Here is a 20,972-nt window from a genome sequence, read left to right as displayed (position 1 = left end):
ATCCTTTTACAATTTTTTTTATATCCGCCTGAGATAACCAAATATTCGCGATTGATTAACCAGAAGAAAATTGCCTCTTGTTTACCAGTTTTGTAGGCTACTGCTGGTTCTGTGTGCGCAAGAACGGTCAACTCTCCCAACAGTCACATGCTCTCCAGACCCAGAGAGAAGCCTTTTTGGCACTTTAAAAATGCATCCGGCCGGGGTTTCTAAATCTCCTAATGTCCAGTATTAAGCTTTCGCTTTAGAAAGTTGTCATTAACCGTATGTGTTTTTACATAACCTTTTTATTCAAACATATTTTCGCTTAGCTTCACAGCTAAATGTCTATGCAAAGCCACGAGAGCGAAAGAAACATTAAAAAGTTAATTCTTTAATAATCCACTTAGAAAAACTCTACTACATACTCGGAGAAGATGAAATGACATCTGAACTGGCTGCAAAATATTTGTACACTATTTGTAATGGTTAATTGACTAATTTGCCTTATTTAAATAATATACACTTATCATTCAGTGTTTCCTCTAGGATTTTTTTCCAGCTGTGGCGGCAGGCCTTTTACACAGATCTACCAACTACCTGTGGCGTTATTTCAATGACAAATGGTGTGAGTGCAGTATTACAAGTCGAGATCGCATTATGTAATACGAGCATGCAAATCTCTTTGCTTGCACAATGATTTCCTCTGTTCATGCATAACTTCTTGCACGCCCCCTCAAATATACAGTACGCTGCTCAAATGCCTTTTCTTGTGCGCTCTCAAATAAACATTGCTGAAGTGCGATTTAGTGTGTTTATGAACGAGTAGGTCTCCAATATTTATAAGATTTGGTAAAAAATATTTATGAATGTCTCCAACAGACCTACAGAACGGCATTAATGGCATTTTTCCATAATAGGCCCTCTTTAAATTATCTAAAAACCACTAGAGCAGTGTTTATATATATATATATATATATATATATATATATATATATATATATATAAATATATATATATATATATATGTATATATATATATATATATATATATATATATATACACACACACACAGTTGAAGTCAGAATTATTAGCCCCCCTTTTTTTCTTTTTTTTTTATATTTCCCCAATTATGTTTAACAAAACAAGGGTATTTTCACAGTATGTCTGATGATATTTTTTCTTTTGGAGAAAGTTTTATTTGATTTATTTCAGCTAGAAAAATGTGAACCATTTTAAGGTCAGTATTATTAGCTTTTTACGCATTTTTTTTCTGACTGTCTACAGAACAAATGTCACTTTAAGCTGTATAGAAGTGTCTTGAAAAATATCTCAATATCAAAATATTATTAAAATTATTATGTTTAGAAATGTGTTGGAAAAAAAAACAGAAATTGGTGAAAAAAATAAACAGGGGGGCTAATAATTCTGACTTCAACTGTAAATATTGGCGACTTATACTTTACATTATCCCAAATGTTTTGAAGAATGTACAAATTTAGAGAGATGAGCAGTTTTGTGAGACAGAGCGTGTAGTGTGTGATCATGCTAATGATCGATTTTGAAAATAAATAATACAGTTAAAAATTACTAAAATAGAAAAAATATTACTTTATATTGTACATAAATTACTCATGTTATTTAATAGTATTACTGAAATCAATGTAAAAACTGAATATCTATTCACACACATTTACATGAGTCAATAAACAGACTGAATAATGGGTTTAAAAATCAGAGGAAATCTGCAGAGTTTGTGTGGGCCTGCCCATGACCCTGCTGTTACTAAAGTCATCCTCTACTATTACAAGCTACAGGAGGCCAGAAATAATAATAACAATAAGCTATCTAGGGACCAGAAATAATATTGAGGATGTGTTGTTGTGGTTACTTGCAACATCCGCATAGCAGCACTCTTTTGTAACCTCCTTCAACATCCAAACATTCCTAACTCTACTTGCATGGAAAAATGAATTTTAACCATAATGTTCATTAATAAATGACAAGGTCACAAATATTGTTAATAAATAAGTAACTTTATGACCTATACATATGTTAAGGAACTGAAACTCCTGTTGCTGTAATTGTCATTGTGTGTGTGTGTGTGTGTGTGTGTGTGTGTGTGCGCGCTCTTAAATATTCCATGCCACCCACATGTTTGACCCTGTCTTCACACATTTGACCTCTTCCCTTGTTTATATGCATCTGGAGTAAAACGCATCCAACCACAACATCAATCAGGCATGTAATGATAAACGCACACTCTAGCCAAACTGCTACAAAATACATGACTGACCAAAGATCAGTCACTTATTGTGGTAAAAAATATGATTTGGGCATCATTCTAGTAGTGTATATATATATAAAACTCTTGCAAAATTGATGTAAACAGGGTAAATGCTAAAATGTAATTACAATAGGAAGAGATTTCTCTGATGGCTATTTTTCAGATGCAGATATCTAGGTTTTGTTTATCAAATTTAGGTATGAAGTAATAAATTCTCCTTCATCACGGGGTCTGCATGCTAGAATCTCCCCCTCCCCTCCATATTTTTCAAACCTTTACACAGTGATGTGAATACAAGCTATAAATAAACAGCGTTACTAACGGTAAAACTTTTTTCAGTAATGGTTAATCAAATGAATTACTGTTTAACCCAGTACTGAACCGTTACCATTATTTAGGGTTGGGTATCGTTTGGTGTTATTTTGATACAGGTCCTAAATTGATAATATTAAAAAGGTGCCAAATCGGTGCCTGAACCCATACTTTTGAGCCACAAAATTATGGGGGATAGGGGAAAAAATTAATAGAACAATATAATTAAAGTATAAAGTAAACATCCATTCATATTTTATATATTTGAATTGCATTAATATATTTGCCTTGACCATTTGTTTGTTAGCATGAATTTAAGATTTGCGTTATGAAATGACATTAGCTTACTATTAACCTGTGGAAAGGCTGTAATCAAAATACTGAACTCCCTTTTTCTAGGGTTAAGGCTTGTGACCATTTACATGAACATAAATAATCTAATGATTTGCCTTAATCTGAATAAGACAATAAAATGATTAAGGTGTTTACATGAGTTGCTTTTTGTTCCTTGATCATGATCCCGTCTTAAATGTTATAGAAAATCAATTAACGTCATTGCGCCCTGCCACCCTTCGAAGGAAATTCATTTCGGCCGCTTGTATCCGAGATCTTGTCCTTTCGGTCTTGATCCAAAGCTCATGACCATAGGTGAGAGTAGGAACGTAGATTGACCGGTAAATCGAGAGCTTTGCCTTTCGGCTCAGCTCCTTCTTCACCACAACGGACCGGTTCATCGACCGCAATACTGCTGCTGCTGCACCAATCCGCCTGTCAATCTCATGTTCCATCCTTCCCTCACTCGTGAACAAAACCCTGAGATACTTAAACTCCTCCACCCTGGGGTAAGGACTTTCCTCCAACCTGGAGATTGCAAACCACCTTTTTCCGGTGGAGCACCATGGCCTCTGACTTGGCCTCGGAGGTGCTGATTCTCTTCATCACAGGGTCTGCATGCTAGAATCTCATTCCCCTCCGTATTTTTCAAACCTATACACAGTGATGGGAATTTCAGGTGTTTCATTTTTAATTTTTCGACTTTAACTGCAGTTTCACTTTTATTCAGGAACATTTCATTCATGCCCCCATGACAAACTGAGGTATTTGATGCGAGCATTAAGTAAGGACTGGTGGAAGAGTGCTCTTTTAATGGAATTTGATACAGCACATTGTATGGAAAGAAAAAACCTCCGCATTTCACAATGAAGGTGTCTGTGGTCCTTTAAGGGAATCAAAAATCACTGTTTACATGGTAGTCTAGACTCTTAATCTGAGTATTGTCTAAATCATATTAAAATCGAAGCATTGGTGTCCATGTACGTGCTTATTGAAAGTGCCAGATGATGTCGCAAGCTTTCAGAGACCGTGCATTCCTCTGCCTTTAAGTTGATTCCATGAGCCCTCAAATGTGTCATTAAGTTTGACGTGTTTCCCCCTTACATGCAACTTTTGTTAAGCATCTGCTTCACGTTGCTGTGTCAGAATCCTTGCTTGGAAAATACACTTTAGAACGCTTAGTGTAAGCAAATTTGATAAACGCGATCATTCGTGTTGATCTGGAGAGTTGCTCTCGCTCACCAAATGCGATGTACTTGTGTGCGTTCGGTCCCTAAGCAACAAGAACAAACGCCTGAACATTTTATTCATATATATATATATATATATATATATATATATATATATATATATATATATATATATATATATATATATATATATATATATATAGCTAAAATACATTGCATGGGTCAACAAAATAAAAGTGAGGCCAAAGATTGTTTTAATGGTTATTCAACGGAGTCAATAAACTTTTGATTTATCTTTTAAGCCAAAAGTGATTAGAATATTAAGTAAATATCACATTCTATAAAAATATTTAGTAAATTTCCTTAAATTCTGTACATATATCGAAGCTTAATTCTTATTTATTTATTTATTTTATATTAATTCTTTTGTTAGTAATATGCCTTTTTAAGCACTTCATTTACACAACTTTTAAGGCAATTTTTTAAAAAGTATTTTCCACATATATTTGCCAAATATTGGTTAATTCTAACAAATCATACATCAATGGAAAGCTTTGATCCTCCAAAAATTTAATTGACACTGGATCCATCGTCAAAGGTCACATATAAACATGCTGTTGAGCTGTAAATAAGTTTTAAACTTTAAAAAATTACCCATATGCAAAAATGAAAGCAGTTTCAATTTACTAAAACTCTTATGTTAAGCTGCTTTGGCACAATCTTAATTGTAAAAGCGCTATAGAAATAAAGATGAATTAAAGTGAATTGCAAAAAATGTTATCATAAATATGTAATTTAGTCTTTCGTGACTCTTTAAAAGTCAGCTCTGAAAGGTTTTTAGCAGGTCATTTTTCCATCTATGCTACAGAAGCATCATTTTTTGGTTCGCCAATTGTTAAAAATACTTTTTAGAGTGAATAACCTTCATAAAACACAAAATTTTCCATAATTTAAAGAGTTTTTGTGTTGCTCCCTGGATGCTAAATGCTTTTCATGGATTCACAAATGAGTGGAAATATAAAAGTGTAGGGTTTGTGTTTCAAAACAAGGGGACGTACCCTTTCAAAACATGCTGTTTTCCTTGAACACACCCTTCACCTGCATTTAAAGATTCTGTGAAAGTGTTTAAACCTAAACCAGCTTGACCCGCTGCAGGAATGCCATTAGCAGCCTAGAGAAAGCATGCATGGGAGAGCAACAAGGAACAAAGAAACGAAAGAATTCATTTTGACAGGCGTCGTTTTATCACGTGAACATAGAAGAACGACAGAAAGGTCATGCAAAGCATTTAATAAAGCCTTTGTTTACTTCAATAATGCTGCCGTTTGTATGGGCAAGTGGGAATTTGATATTAGTGCTGATCGGGTTGTATTTGTTCCTGTTTGAAAGCAATACAAAGACAAAGGGCAGACATTTGTTTTTAGTTTATGAACATAATTGATAATCTGAATACTTATGCAAATCTTGCATATTTAAGTTTTTGATTTGCATAAGACTGACATTAAATATAGGACGGACATTAAATAACACAGGAGCATGCTAAAAAGCACACAAAGCAGCAATTAAAATGCTAACAAAATGTGTATTATTGTAAAAGCTATAATAGATGTACAGTACATGCTGTGTGTGTGTACTGTATATATAATTCAAAATCATTATCATAATCATAAATTCTAACGTTAATATATACGATGATGTTGTTATATTGTACATTTTTACACCTAAACTATTGGCATAATTAAATTAATGTTTTAAATGAATTATAAAAGAATTATTAAAAGAGTCATCAATATATAATAATGAACTTATTTATATTACATTATTATTTGTTATTAATTATTCAGCAATAATAATAAAAATAACACAGCAAAATGTGATTATACAAAATTATTCGTAGAAGTTACTGTTATTATATTGTAAAACTTTTTTGCTTAAGCAAATATATACTATTATAATTTACAAAAACATATTATTTTTAATGAATTATCAATACATTTCTATTAAACTATTACCTAAAATCATTTAATAATAAAACAACAACAGTATATAAATGCGCTAGAAGCATCTAATATTGTGTCAATCAACTTATTTATCATGGAAATCAACTTATTGATATAAAATTATTGTTTGTTATTAATTAATGAATAATGATGATATGAATAATAGTAGTAGCAATAAAAATAACAGCAAAATGCGGAAAAAAATAGAAACCACCAATTTATTTATGAAATTACTCTTAAGATTATTAAATAAAAAATAAATTCTTACACCATTTTAAAATAAAAAGCTATAATTATATGCAGTATATCACGATCATAATCACACAATTCGAATAATTGTTATTCGTAGAAGTAATTATTATATTGTAAAACGTTTTTGCTTAAGCTAATATATATTATTATAATTCTAAATAATATGCATGTTCTTAAGAAATATTACTATTTTAATTTATTTCCATTAAACTATTACTTATAATCATTTAATAGTAACAACAACAGTATATAAATGTGCAGCATGTCATTTTGCGACATAAATTGAATCGGCTTTAAAATGTATCCTAAATGCAATAAAGAGATAGGAAATCTTTTTCATTGTTTATGGAAGTTTCCTTTGGTCGAACATTTTTGGAGGAAAATTCTAACCATTTTATCCATGCTATTAAATCAGGATATACCCAAATGTCCAAAACTGTATTTAATTTTTTTTTTCCTATTACTAGCACTTTTACTAGTTCAGATAAGAAACTTTCAGTTACAGTTACATGCAAAACTTAGCTAGTTTTTGAAAAAATTCAGAAAGCCCACATTTTGGACAGTGGTTGCGGGAGTTGTCTTATTGTTTAGATTTAGAAAAATCAGCCTTTTCAAAACTGGGAATCCCTTTGTAGGATTCCTGTATCACCTGCTATTGATATACCGTTGTTGTTATGTAAATGTAACTTTATATTGTATGTTTAAGTACATGCATTTACCTATGTATATATGTTATTATTATACCTATGTTTTATTATTATTTTTTTATTCATTATTATTTTTTGTATGTTTTGTTTTGATTTCTGTAGTACATGTTAAAAGCTACTAAAATCACAAATTATTATGAGGGGAGGGCATTCAACAGGTCCACCATCATTTCAAGAATGGGTTACGGAATTGGGGAATGTGCATATGAAAAAATAACAATGATTTGTCGGACTGTAAACGCCCCAAGTTGGGCAACTTGGAGGAGTAACTGGGCATAACATTAGACCAGAACTTAAAATTTTATAAACATATCTCAAAAGTGGTTGGAAATAGTTTCTACCAACTCCACCTTCTCTCTAAAATGAAATCCTCTCTTCCTTCACACTCTCTAGAAACTGCCATACACGCGCTTATAACCTCCCGGTTGGACTATTGTAACTCTCTCTATTTTGGGCTGCCTAAGTCTCAGATTGCTCGCCTACAGTTAGTGCAAAATGGAGCTGCTAGATTTTTAACAAAAAGCCCGAAATATGCACATCACTCCTATTTTGAGGTCTCTACATTGGCCACAGGTGACACAAGGAATCGAATTTAAAAAACGATCTTGTTCTTAATCTTGTTTAGTGTGATCAACTGTGGTCGCATCTTTTAAAGGCAAAATTTCTATTTTGTTTTTTTTTTTGCTCTTTTTATTGTTACACTCTATGTTCTTTCCTATTATGTGCCTATTGCAGTTACTGTTTTTATGCTCATACCATTTGTTTATTTTTTTCCTCTGTAAAGCACTTTGTGCAGCCTTGTGGCAGTTGCAAACGTGCTATATAAATAAATAGAACTTGAACTTGATAAATCTTTATCCAAAATTATTTGGTATTTTTGGAGGATGAATGAGGTGGAGAGACGCGCGGTAAAAGTGTAATTATCTTATTTATTTATTTGTTTATTATTATTGTTTTTTTTTTTTACTATTATAATTTTTAGTTTGTGTGCTTTTTTTATTTATTGAGTATTTATTGTTTATCTGTGTTCATTGGATTTATGGTAGCAATATCTAATTACTGTAACTTCCACTGTTGGGGTGTTAAAAGGTTGTAAAAATGTGTAAACTGATGGTACTGTTAAATTATTGAAGAAAAAAAAAATCAAAAATAATACATTTTATTTATAGGGTGCTTTTCTCAGACCCAAAGCGCTACAAGGCAAACAAAGCAGAACAATAAAAACAGTAAAAAAGACCACAATAAAACAATAAAACATGAACTATTCAGTACAATTGGATGATTAAATTAACAAAAATAAGCCATCTAAATTAAACACAATGGTAAAAGAGTGAGTCTTGAAGTTTCTTAAAACAGTCCAGAGAAGCGGCATTCCTGATGCTGATGGCCAGGCCATTCCATAGTTTAGGCGCACTATACGAAAAAGCACGACCACCAATAGTCTATAGTTTCCAGCGTGGCTGATACAGCAAAAGTCCAGCTGAAGAACGAAGACTGCGGGCGGAAGTGGCCAGAGTTACCAGGTCAAAGATGTAGTCAGGTGCTAGCCCATGCACTGCTTTATATGTTAAAATCAGAGTCTTGAAATCAATGCGTGACTTAACAGGAAGCCAGTGAAGTTGCTGAAGTACAGGAGTGATATGGTGGCGCGAGGAAGTGTCAAAACCCGTGCAGCATAATTTTGAATGTACTGTAAACGTCTCAGGCCCTGTTTACACTAATGTGCTTTCGTTTTAAAACACATTAGTTCACACTACGCTGGAGTTTTCGAGCGCTGAGCGTTTTGGAAGCACTGGGGAGGCCGTTTTCATTCTAAAATGCTGCTGCTCCGTCTCAGTGTGGATGGGGGATAACGGAGACATCTGAAAACAAAGGCAGGGCTGCAGACATTCGCCTATCTGATTGGGGCTTTTCCTCAATATTAGGTAGCCTACACACATGGTTCAGTCCTGCATCCTCTCCTTGTAAGTTCAGACTTCGAAAGTTTGATATGGAAAACAGACTCCCGAGGACATGTCGGGTAAATCTTCAAAGGGAACAGTGTACTGTATAACCTCATTCACATCACCCTGGCTACGTTGTTTAACTTTCTCAACAATAAAATGAAAACATGATTTAAGGAACTGCCTATTTTCTTTTTGATATTAACAACTTAAACACCAGAAATGTCGAGGCGTTGTGCTGCATCTATGAGCGTCATCTTCACTGTGTGGATATTTATAACAAGACGGAGCCTATAACATCACTGCCTCCTTTCATTTTCATTGAAATAATAAACATACCCTCTTTTGCTGAATATCAGTTTTAATAATCAATAATGGCCATTATAAAAGTATAACATACAATAAGTTTATACAATAATGGAAATAAAGGCAACCATTCAGTCAATATATAGAATGTACATGGTTACATTAACTTATATTTGCCCTCAGCCAAAACACATAACCTGAGAACAAGTGATAGATGCAAAAGACCAAAGTTGAGGAATATGTTGTTAGATGAATGAAATATCACGTTTAGCAAATATAGTGAGATTAGATCCAGCGGGAGATCCTTGATGAGCAGTCTGACGAGCACAGGTCTCATCTGGCTAGATATGCTGCAGCGCATGCCAGAGTGTGTGGTCACGGATGTGCGTTTCAGTCGTTTTGGTGTAGACGGTGAGCTGTTCAGGAATGCTGGGTGAAACGCTAGTGTGGGCGCGGATCGTTTTCATTCTAAAACGCCGTTTTAAAACTAAAACGCACTAGTGTATACAGGGCCTCAAAGAGCTTGCTGGTGAGTTACAGAAATCAAGACGTGATGTGATAAAGGCATGGATAAGCCTATCCGCATCAGGCTGTAATAGAAAAAGACTAATCCGCGCAATGTTACGTAGGCGAAGAAGGCTATATTAGTCAAGTGTTTGAAGTGTGAGTTAGGCCTGCTCGATTTTGGGAAAAATCATGATCATGATTATTTTGGTCATAATTGTAATCACGATTATTCCAAACGATTATTAGTTTTATTAATAATATATTTAGATTATTAGTCAAAATGATTAGCACTCCTGAGAATTTTTTAAAATAAATATTTCCCAAATGATGTTTAACAGAGCAAGGAATTTTAACAGTATTTCCTCTAATATTTTTCTTCTGGAGAAAGGCTTATTTGTTTTGTTTTGGCTAGAATAAAAGCACATTTAAATATTTTGAAACCTCTTTTAAGGTCAATATTATTAGCCCCTTTAGGCATTATTTATTTTTGATTGTCTGCAAAAGAAACTACTGTTATATAATGAGTTGCCTAATTACCCTAATTAAGCTTTTGAATCACACTTTGAATTTGAATGTTTGTATTTGAAAAAAAATATCTACTAAAATATTATGAGCTGTCATCATAGCAAAGATAAAATTAATCAGTTATTAGAAATGAGTTATTAAAACTATTATGTTCAGAAATCTTCTTTCCATTAAACAGAAATTGGGGAAAAAGGTTGCTAATATTCAGGAGGGCTAATAATTCTGACTTCAACTGCATATAATATTTTCCTCACTGCAAAGGAAAGAGAAATAAATACAATAGAATAAAAATATGAAACAAACTGTGCTTTTAGCATCTTCACCGTAAGAAAAACACTTTAGCTACAAAAGTCTTCAAGAGCAAAGAGGGATTTTCTCGTTGTTTTATTAATCATCATAAGGCGGCAGCCTGTCACTTTAATGGTTTCGCTCTCACATGTCTTTTGATTCTCCACTCGTTTGTTTATTACAAAATGAGGGTTAATATGAATAATCACTAAATGCGTTTTGACACCTATTTGAACATTAAAGTGCTCACGTTAATGACTTTAGCTCTCTGCTCGTCACAATGTGCGAATGAGACCAAGTGCAGATCGCATGCTTCTGACTGTCTGCGCGCCGCACACACATGCACATAAGCATGCGGTCTTTCGTGCTTTTAAGAGCAACAAGTGAGGACAACTGGACAAAGGGCGGTAAATAATCGAATAAACGTGTATCTCGATTAATGGTTTTTCATAATCGTTAGAAGCCATAATCGAAATCGGATTTTCGATTAATTGCACAGCCCTATAGTGTGAACGAAGCTGTGCTTCAAAAAGCACCTGGGTAGAGGGAGACACTTGAAGATCATCACTGAAAAAGCTACTAAAACCAATAAAGATGTGGTAAAAAATGCATCCCGAAATTTCAGTCCAATTTCTCAATTCAAATGAACAAACGGGTCTTGTTCAAAAAGCATTTCCATTTCATACATGCAGGGTTGCTGAACGAGGCCCATTCTGAGCAGAAAATATTGTTTGCATCTCCTGTGCTGATGGAGGACAGCGTTTCAGTTCATCTCCCCTGCATGCCTGCCCTCGGTCACCGAACACAAGCCTGAATGAAAGAAAAGAGCAGGAACCTGATATCACCGGAGAACAGGAAGAGACCAAATACTGGCAGAGCGAGGGAACAAAGGGAGAGCGATGAAAAATAGGAGATGATCAAAACAACGGCCGAAATATTTGCTCTAAATAAGATTTAGTGCTCTTTGAAGCCACACCAGGAGTTTAACAAAGCTTTCTGCTAATAAATTAGCTGACAAGCAAACACGCTGACCTTTAGTGATGCCTCCTGAAAACAAACAGCATAACCCGACTTCACTCTCTTCATTCTGGATGGGGAGAGCGTTTGCTTTATCCTGCGCTGGCCTTTCTGTCTGTGTTTACAGTGACTGCAGCTTATGTGACGCCAGAAAAAGCTTAAGACAGTCGTAAACACACTTTGCATTGATGCAGCATTGACTATATACAGCTTTGACCTGTTTTTGTCCTGCAGTGTTATTTTAGATTCTCTCATCTGGACCGAAAATTTGGGTCAATTTTGAGTCTAATTGCAAGTGCAAACACGCGTTCATTCATCTACTCAACTCAACAAACATACACACCAATAATCTGAGCATACGGCTATAGATTAAACATATTCCGCAGACAAGATGACTAGCTTCCCAAGCTGGAAATTACTCAATATTTACTGCTGTAGTAAATTAAGGAAAAAAAGGCTCATTGGGAAACTCTCCTAGAGTTAAACGTTTTTGTTTTATTTTATTTTTTTATCTATTTAATCGATTTCTGGGTCTGGTGGTGACACTTTTAGCTTAGCTTAGCATAGATCATTGAATCGGATTAGTATCTGGCTTAAAAAATGACCAAAGAGTTTTGATAACTTTCCTATTTAATTAATGCTTTACTCTTCTGTAGTTACATTCTGTACTAAGACCAGCATAAAATGAAAAGCTTATGTTTCTTAGGTAATATGGCTAGGAACTATACTCTCGTTCTGGTGTAATGATGTTTAATAATGCCATGTGGTGGATGCCTTGGATGTTACCTACTGGGGACTATTTTTTGAGCGTGATGCTAATGGGCTAATCTAATTCAATAATCTATGCTAAGCTAAACTAAAAGTGCAGTGGCTGAATGGATTTAAAAATGGTGAAACTGTGAAGGGAGTAGTAAAATGAGCTTATTTTCCCAAATAGAGTGTTCCTTTTTAAAGAGGGGTTTAAGCTTCCTTTATTCTCATTTTTAAGTGGCTTTGGATAAAGGTGTCTGCTAAATGAAAAAATGTGACCCAGTTAGCTACTCTAAGTCGATTGCAACACCAAAACCTACTTAAAAGGTCAATAAATGTTACTTTTATTAAACATATCAAATCAAATAATATGAGGCTTTAGTTTTTAACATTTAAGTTAATTGAATCAACATAATTAGGCTAAGTTTAATTGTTATAAATTATAATTGTTTATATTTAAGGGTGCTTTCACTTCTGTATTTCGCTTCATTTAGTCCAGACCAAGGTCAATAAATGACACATTGTAGCGTTTTCGCCCGTCTTAGGGTCGTTATTACACCACACTGCTGGCTTTGGTCCGAACCAGTTGAAAAGAACCAAAATGCAGTCATCTGACAAAATCCACATCTCTCATTGGCCAGATGCTGTTGAACATAGTTCCTAAACTGCTTATCGATTGGTCAGAATTCATGTGCGGGAAAATGCCAAAGAACTCCCGCAAGTAAACAAACCGGCAGACACAAAATGTTGCTTTTTACTATGGAAGGACGACTGCACTGACTGATTGTATAGTATACTATATAGTTTGCATGCATCACTTTAGACAAACTATACATTTCGAGAATGAAGCGCGGCTGGAAAACAATGTTTAAATGCATCGCACGTCATTTCAGGAGGAGGCATGAATTAATTTAGCTAAACTGTGACATGGTCATCTTGCGGAAATACTACCAACGATCCATCAGGTAATGTTTTCTGTTCTCTCTGTTGGTAAGCTCTGTCAACAAATATTTTTCCTCCATATCCCATAATGCACAGCGCATCGGCCTATGGTGGCTGGATTAGTCCAAAAGGCGCAGTACTTTTTGCGGTATGGTCTGTTTTAGTTTGGATCATATTCTCACCACAAACGAACCGCTCCAGGGTTCATTTGAAAGTGTACCGAGATCACCTTCTCAAGCAGGTCTCGGTACGCTTTTTTGGTTCGCTTTTGGTGCGCACTCGAGTACGATTGCTCCATTCACCCCTGCCCAAATGAACCGCACCAAGAGGGAAAACGAACTCTAGTGCAATTCATCCGAACTAAAGAAGGCAGGTGTGAAAGCACTCTAAAAGAGCTTGATTTGTACTAAATTAACACTGATATTAGTTTGGATCATTTTCCTATTTAATGCTTTACTTTTCTGTGGTTACATGTAAAATGAAAAGCTGATATTTTCTAGGCCAATATGCCAGGAACTAAACTCTCATTCCAGTGTAATAACTTTAATAACAAATGAAGACAGCAGAAGTCAGTAATTAATTTTCATTATTTAGCCTGACATGTTTACTCTTCCAAAATATTTTAAATGTTTCTCAAATTAAAACATATTGTGTACAAAGGGGAATAAAGCTTTGTTTTTTACCCAGACGTTTAAAAAGAATATATTTTAGAGCAGTAATCTCAATATCGTGATACCGTAAAACCGTGGTATTTATATGCAAGGTTATCACACTGTCAGAATCTTATACCGGCCCATGCTTACCTAGAAAGTTACCTACTGTAGCTGGAATATTTAAGTGAGATGCTAATGGTCTAACCCGATTCAATACTCTATGCTAAGCTAAGCTTAAAGGGCTCCCACTAGACCTGGAAATCAGCTGAATGGGTTCAAAAATGATGAAACACTCTAAGGGACTCTAAGGGAGTTAAAAGTGTTTGCTAAATGAATAAATGTCAAAATAAAAATGTTAAAAAAAATTGTTAAAAAATTTGATTTATATAATATTTTTATAATTAACTTAATCTATAATGTATTGCTCACATTTAAAAAAAAAAAAAGTTAAATCTTTGTAGACTAGAAATATATGTACTGTATATCATTTAAAGCATACTTTTGAGAAAAAAATACCCATGCAACTAGTGAAAATAAATATACTTGTTCAAGTTCACAGAAGCAGTATTAAAATATATATTTACGGCTATTTTAAATGTATAACTTCTACAAAATTATAATGCATATGATTTGAAAATAACACCTCTGCAATCCAGTCTTATATAATACACACACTTCTTAATGATTCCTACTTGTCTTCCTCGTGATGAAGAGTAGGCAAAATCTGATATGTAGTGGGGAAAAAAAGAAGAATGAGTTCATCAGACGCTGGATTCGAAACCAGGTTCATGATCGATTGCGTCAAAACATGTTGCCATGCGCTTTACGAACTACGCCAGTCACGCTGCTGTTTGTTGCGCTCTTTAGTTATGTTGTCTCTGTCAATCAAGCAGTGATGGGCGGAATCGCTTAACCAGCTTATTCCAACGAGGTGTGTTATTTGCACTGAGCCTAAATAGACACTCCAAAATCGGCACTTTCCCCCCCTTGTAGGGGCGCCAAGTGGGCCTGTGCCCATAATGGCCATTGGTTAATCTGGCCCTGAATGTAACCCAGTTACAGTAGCTACATTTAAAGTAGATTGCAGCACTGAACCTACTTAAATGGTCAATAAATGTTACTTATACTAAAATATATATGAAATAAAATAAGATGAGACTGTAGTTATAAACTGAATCAACATCAAACCAATTTAAGCTGACCAATGATGCAATTGTTCGTATAACTAATAGCCTGAATTTTACTAATTAAGACGATGATTTCCCGTTTGATGATTTGAAACTGCAAACTACAGTTCTGAAAGTAAAATCTTTATCCACTTTCTTGATTTGGAAAGTGATTAAATTGATTGTGTGTGCTGTTGTTGAAACCACCCATTGACAATATTCCAGTATTGTTTTAATATCGAGCGGAATTAATGTAAAAACTACATTACCCATAATGCTGTGTTGAAATCCCACCAATCAGAGAGTTGCAGCTAACAAAGTGCACTAAATAGACATTTAGCTGCGCACACTCTTAATGCAAGGTGTAATATTTGTAGAAATAGTTTGTTTGAAATATTGTTCTATGATTTTTACACGACTGAAACTTTTAAATGCACAGTTTTATATATTTATCCGTTGATTTTGAGTCGGTTGTGACATTTTAGTTCCTCAATCTTGCACATTTGACTTATTTTCATATACTTGTACTCATATCAAGTTTGTGGCTTCTAATATTTGTATTTTTAAACCCCTTTGGGAAAAATAAATGGGAAAACACTGAGCCAGAAAACTCGGTTTAACATTTGTATCAGTGAATCATCTATTGTAGTGTACTCAAAACAAACTGAACACACACAAGCCTTATATTTACATATGGAAATGAGAAGTTCACATGCAAAACTAAACAACATCGCAGCAACCAATGTCAAACCCATCACAATATGATCTTATTCACTACCACAATACTGTTAAACATTCAGACGAACGCATCTGGAAGCTTCATCAAATTGTCAGCTGATTGACATGCAGATAAACTTGTTTTGCTTTTCACAACAGCGAGATTTCAGAATATTTTTGTTATTATGAAGATTTTTTGATTCTCACCACCTTTAATGACACTTAAACAGTCATATAATGTGATTAATCCATTTTAACAGTATAAATCGTTCATATGGTCTTATAATTAATAAACTGCATGCACAGCAATTATTAAGGAATCAGAAAAATGTGGTTTTAAATGGCTTGAGATTGACTCACTCTCATTGCTCGCCAGCTGCCATTTTCTAAAACAATACATAAATCACTATCAATCGACACTTAATTAAACAGTAGAGAGATTATATAAATGCATTCAAATGTATGATAACAAACAACGTCTACCTGTTTTAAAACATAGATGTGTGTTTGTGAAGGGTATTATTATACCTGTCTCACTGATGGACTGTCAATGTGGCTGTTTCTCCAAAAACCAAAAGTGTCCGTCTCAAACAAAGCTGCTGTTAAACATCCGAAACAACAGGAAAGAAATCCCAACTGCGCTCATTCAGTATTAATAGAGAAAAGTGACTTTACACTGACAGCAGAACAACAACATCTCTTTCTCTCTCTCTCGCTCGCTCTCAAACACCTCAGAGGCTCATTATTGCTGTCCTCTCGGCCAATCAGGATCAAGGCCACAGAGATGATGTCACAAAGCAGGTTCTTTTAGTCCTGCCTTCAGGCTAACACACACTCTCTCTTGTTCTGCCGCTCGCTTTTCCTCATTCTTGCTCAATATAATGGGCATTTAGATTAATTTAAATATTTCCTAGATGCTGTGACTCAACAGAGTTTCACAACAGAGTTCATGTCCTCATTTTCACTCTCAATCAGTTTTAGTGCTACAGTGTATATTAGTATGTGTATAAGTCCTATATGTTTTTATTTTGTTTAGAATTAAAGCAGTTTTTAACTTTTTAAACACCATTTTAAAGTCAATTTTATCAGCCCATGATTCTTTAGTCTACAGAACAAACCATCGTTATACAATGAATTGCCTAATTACCCTAACCTGCCTAGTTAACCTAGTTAAGCCTTTAAATGTCACTTTAAGGTGTATAGAAGTGTCTTGAAAAATATCTAATTAAATATTATTTGCTGTCATCATGGCAAAGATAAAATAAATCAGTAATTAGAAATGAGTTATTAAAACTATTATGTTTAAAAATGTGTTAAAAAAAAAAAACAGGGGGGCTAATAATTCTGACTTCATCTGTGTGCTATATATATATGGGGAGCAGAGAGAGGGGAAGGACTGGCAAAGGACCTCAAGCTGGGAATCGAACTCGGGTCGCGCGAGCACCTGGGTGCTATATGTCGACGCACTAGAGAATATTTTTTAAATAAGCATCTAAATTCACCAAGGCTGCAGTCATTTTATGGACATACAGTAAAATTAGTTATATTGTAATATACAATACAATTTGTTTTATATATTTTAAATATTTATTAAACAAAAATGTATTCATGCATTGCAAAACTGATTGTTTTCAGTGTAAGCCGATGCTTCAGAAATTATTTTAACATGCTAATTTAAAACATTTCTGATTATTATTAGTGATTAAATTAGTTTTATTTAAAAATTTTTTATGTGGAAGCCATGATACACCGAATCCAAAAGTAAGATATATATATATATATATATATATATATATATATATATATATATATGCCAAAATGCATTGAGTTGCTGCCATGTGATTGGCTGATTAGAAATTTGCGTTAACCATCAGTTGGAAAGGTGTACCTAATAAAGTGGCCAGTAAGTGTATATTTTAAATTTATATATTTAAATATTTTTTTATTCATAAAAGACCAATTAAACTTAACTGAAGTGACAGCCACGACATTTATAATGTTACTATATAGTCAAGCTCGAAATTATTCATACCCCTGGCAAATTCTGACTTAAAGTTTTTGTTTAAACTTAAATAAAAGCTGAGAAATGTGTTTTATTCTTTTGCCTTTTTTTGCGAGAAGTGTGTGTCATTTCCAGTTAAAAACCTTGCAGGTTAAAGTAACTTTTAGTCAGAATTTGCCAGGGGAGTGTATAATTTTGGTCTTGACTGTATATATTTAATAAATGCTCTGTGTTCTGTTCATCAAAAAATTCCAGGGCGAGATTTATCATTGCTTTCACAAAAATATGAAGCAGTTAAGCGGCCTTGTTCTTGCTCTTTTGTTTCCTTCTGTTTGTTAATATGCAAATTATATGACTTCAAGTCATAACCATTCCAGATCTAAAACCATTTGTACATACCAAAGGGAGGACAGAAATCAAACCTGAAGCTGCATACATTTTCAAAAATTGTGTATTTACATAAACATTTAATGAAGCATAGCGTCTTTACACTGAATTCTGAGCAGACACAGACCAGCTTTAGGGCTGGCTTTAATTGGATTTGTAAAGATGACTTGAGATGAAAATAAATATATGTTGGTTTTAAATACATAATAATTTAGAGTGTGTGTTCTAAATGTATAAATTTAGAGTGTGTGTTCTAAATGTATAAATTTAGAGTGTGTGTTCTAAATGTATAAATTTAGAGTGTGTGTTCTAAATGTATAAATTTAGAGTGTGTGTTCTAAATGTATAAATTTAGAGTGTGTGTTCTAAATGTATAAATTTAGAGTGTGTGTTCTAAATGTATAAATCTAGAATGTATGTTCTAAATATTTGAATGTAGAGTGTGTGTTCTAAATGTATACATTTAGAGTGTGTGTTCTAAATGTATACATTTAGAGTGTGTGTTCTAAATGTATAAATCTAGAATGTATGTTCTAAATATTTGAATGTAGAGTGTGTGTTCTAAATGTATAAATTTAGAGTGTGTGTTCTAAATGTATAAATCTAGAAAGTATGTTCTCAATATTTGAATGTAGAGTCTGTGTTCTAAATGTATAAATTTAGAGTGTGTGTTCTAAATATGTGAATGTGAGTTCTAAAAATGTGTGTGTGTTCTAAATGAAAGGGCAGGTGGTCTGCACTATCACGAGAGCTCTTGAATTGCTTCAGCAGGTGTGAACAAGGGAAAGCCATCCTGCTCCACACCTGTTCTGAGTCCTGCATCCTGCACCTGTGTGTGAGCTGCCTGTTTCCATAGAAACATTCAAACTTTGACCAGCACAAGCACTTAGTGGCTTCACTCACAGGAAGCTGTAAAACATCAAAAACTGCATCTAAGTCTTAGAAAAGCTACAATTAAGGCCACACTAAGGCTGGTTTATACTTTTGCGTCGAGTGATCGGCGTGACACACAACGCCTGCTTTGCACGTTGCCATTCATTTATACTTCTGCGCTCTGTTTGTGTTGCTTTGCAATAACACTTCCAAAACACTAGCTAGCAGTAAGGTGTTTATGTGCCTCTGTGTTGAGTTTCTTCGCTGGTGTTTTGTTTTTTCTGAATGCTACCTTAATGTCAGGGCCGGAGTGGGACTCCTTTTCAGAGTTTCAAGCCTCAGACCGGCCCACCTCAGTTCACGACTGACTATATTAAAATAAGATAATTTCCAATTCAGTTTCTAATTACACTATCACGTCTTTTTTTTGGGAAAACAGCTGCTTTAGAACTTCAAATGTTCAACAGCCCTAACAGTATTATATGTCTTAACAATAAAAATGAAAACAAGTAAACGGCGCCTTAACCTAACGTGCTAACCACTGGACCACAATAGCTGTGTAGTGAATGGTGAAAATAGATAAAAAGAGAATAGTTGCGGTAAAATAATGAATAAAAAGGCTGTGGTCAAGTAAATAAATAAATTAAAAAAGTGTGACTGCTGAGAGCAACAGATTCTGGAGCTAGGGACACCGGCACTCGCAGCCAAAAAACGGACCGGCCCACTGGGAATTCTCCCGGTCCTCCTGATTAGCCAATCCGGGCCTGCTTAATGGAGAAGTAGCTAAAACTCGCTTATTCAGAAGTGATAACTGGCGGACGTACAAAAACTTTAATCGTAAGGTAAACAGTAAACACAAAACAAAATTTTCCCTCTGCATCTCCTTCACAGGACTCCACACTTGTAAACACTCGCTCCAACGGGTTCGCGCGGCTCTCACCCCCACCCGAACTGCTCAGGGCTACCGAGCTGACCAATCACAGAGCTTGTGCTATGCGTCGTTGTGAAGTGTAGTTAAATTTTTTTGAGAGGGGAGCGTCAGCCACAGAGAGGGCAATGGGGCCGCGCGAAGGCTGCGGCGAACTTTATGCGTGCGCTTGACGGAGAACTATAAATTAGCCTTAATGTCCACACTTATACATTTTCGTTCAAAAACTTCTCTCCATTCCAGCCTTCCGTTCATACTTAGATGCCGTTTTTGAGAAATGAATATGAATCTTTATAAAAATGCTGTCCAAAGATACATTTGAAAATGCAGTTTTCGTTGAAGTGTGGACTGCGAAATACATGTCAATTAATATATATAATATGTAATCAATATATCTTATTTGTAAGACAAGAACAAACTCTGTACCGCATCGGATGTCATTCCCTCACTGTAAATGCTAGCGCTCCTGTTTTTTTCTGCAACCTCCCTGCGTGCATCCTGAATGTTTACAAACATGGTAATTCATCTATTGAGATGAACTGCTGGTGATTGGATTGTTTTGACCTGAATGAGTAGCTTTTCATGGACATAGGGAAATTAAGACCTGTTAGACCTACAACACAATATTTCTGTAAATGTAAGACTTTTCAAGGCCTAAAATTTAGTTTTAGCAGCTTAAAACTTTTTTAAACCCTGCAGACAGCCTGCTATCTGGTTGTTGAACATCAACATGTGAGTTTTCCAGACTCGTTTTATTATTTCTCCAGGGAGTGCACACATTGACAGTGTGACAGTGCCATGGCTGATTGCAAAGACTAGTCAGAAATAATCAAGGGTGGTCGAATCTGCCAAGTGTGTTCTTCATCTCTGCTTCTGTCTCTCAGTGCTCACTGTTTGTTTAATGCTC

At 34.6% G+C, this 20,972-nt stretch overlaps 1 protein-coding gene and 2 long non-coding RNA genes across 3 annotated transcripts in view; 2 read left to right on the top strand and 1 right to left on the bottom strand.

Annotated features, from left to right (window-relative positions):
- The window catches only part of shroom3 (shroom family member 3), a gene marked incomplete in the record, with an annotated part of 77,766 nt that extends 61,162 nt beyond the window's left edge, over nt 1-16,604 (bottom strand). The window contains 1 exon segment of the mRNA NM_001278851.2: nt 16,404-16,604.
- LOC137488778 (uncharacterized) overlaps nt 1-20,972 on the top strand; it is a 200,591-nt gene that overhangs the window by 47,641 nt on the left and 131,978 nt on the right. The window lies entirely within an intron of this gene.
- On the top strand, nt 17,823-20,487 carry LOC147838733 (uncharacterized). Its single transcript, XR_015519979.1, has 3 exons — nt 17,823-18,620; nt 18,928-19,441; nt 19,915-20,487. It is a non-coding gene; the product is annotated as an uncharacterized LOC147838733 (long non-coding RNA).

Source organism: Danio rerio, chromosome 21 (assembly GCF_052040795.2).
Source record: "Danio rerio strain M-AB ecotype USA chromosome 21, GRCz13ab, whole genome shotgun sequence".
Lineage (NCBI taxonomy): Eukaryota > Metazoa > Chordata > Actinopteri > Cypriniformes > Danionidae > Danio > Danio rerio.
The sequence above is the reverse complement of the archived record's forward strand: the minus strand, read 5'-3'. Positions and strand labels throughout refer to the sequence as shown.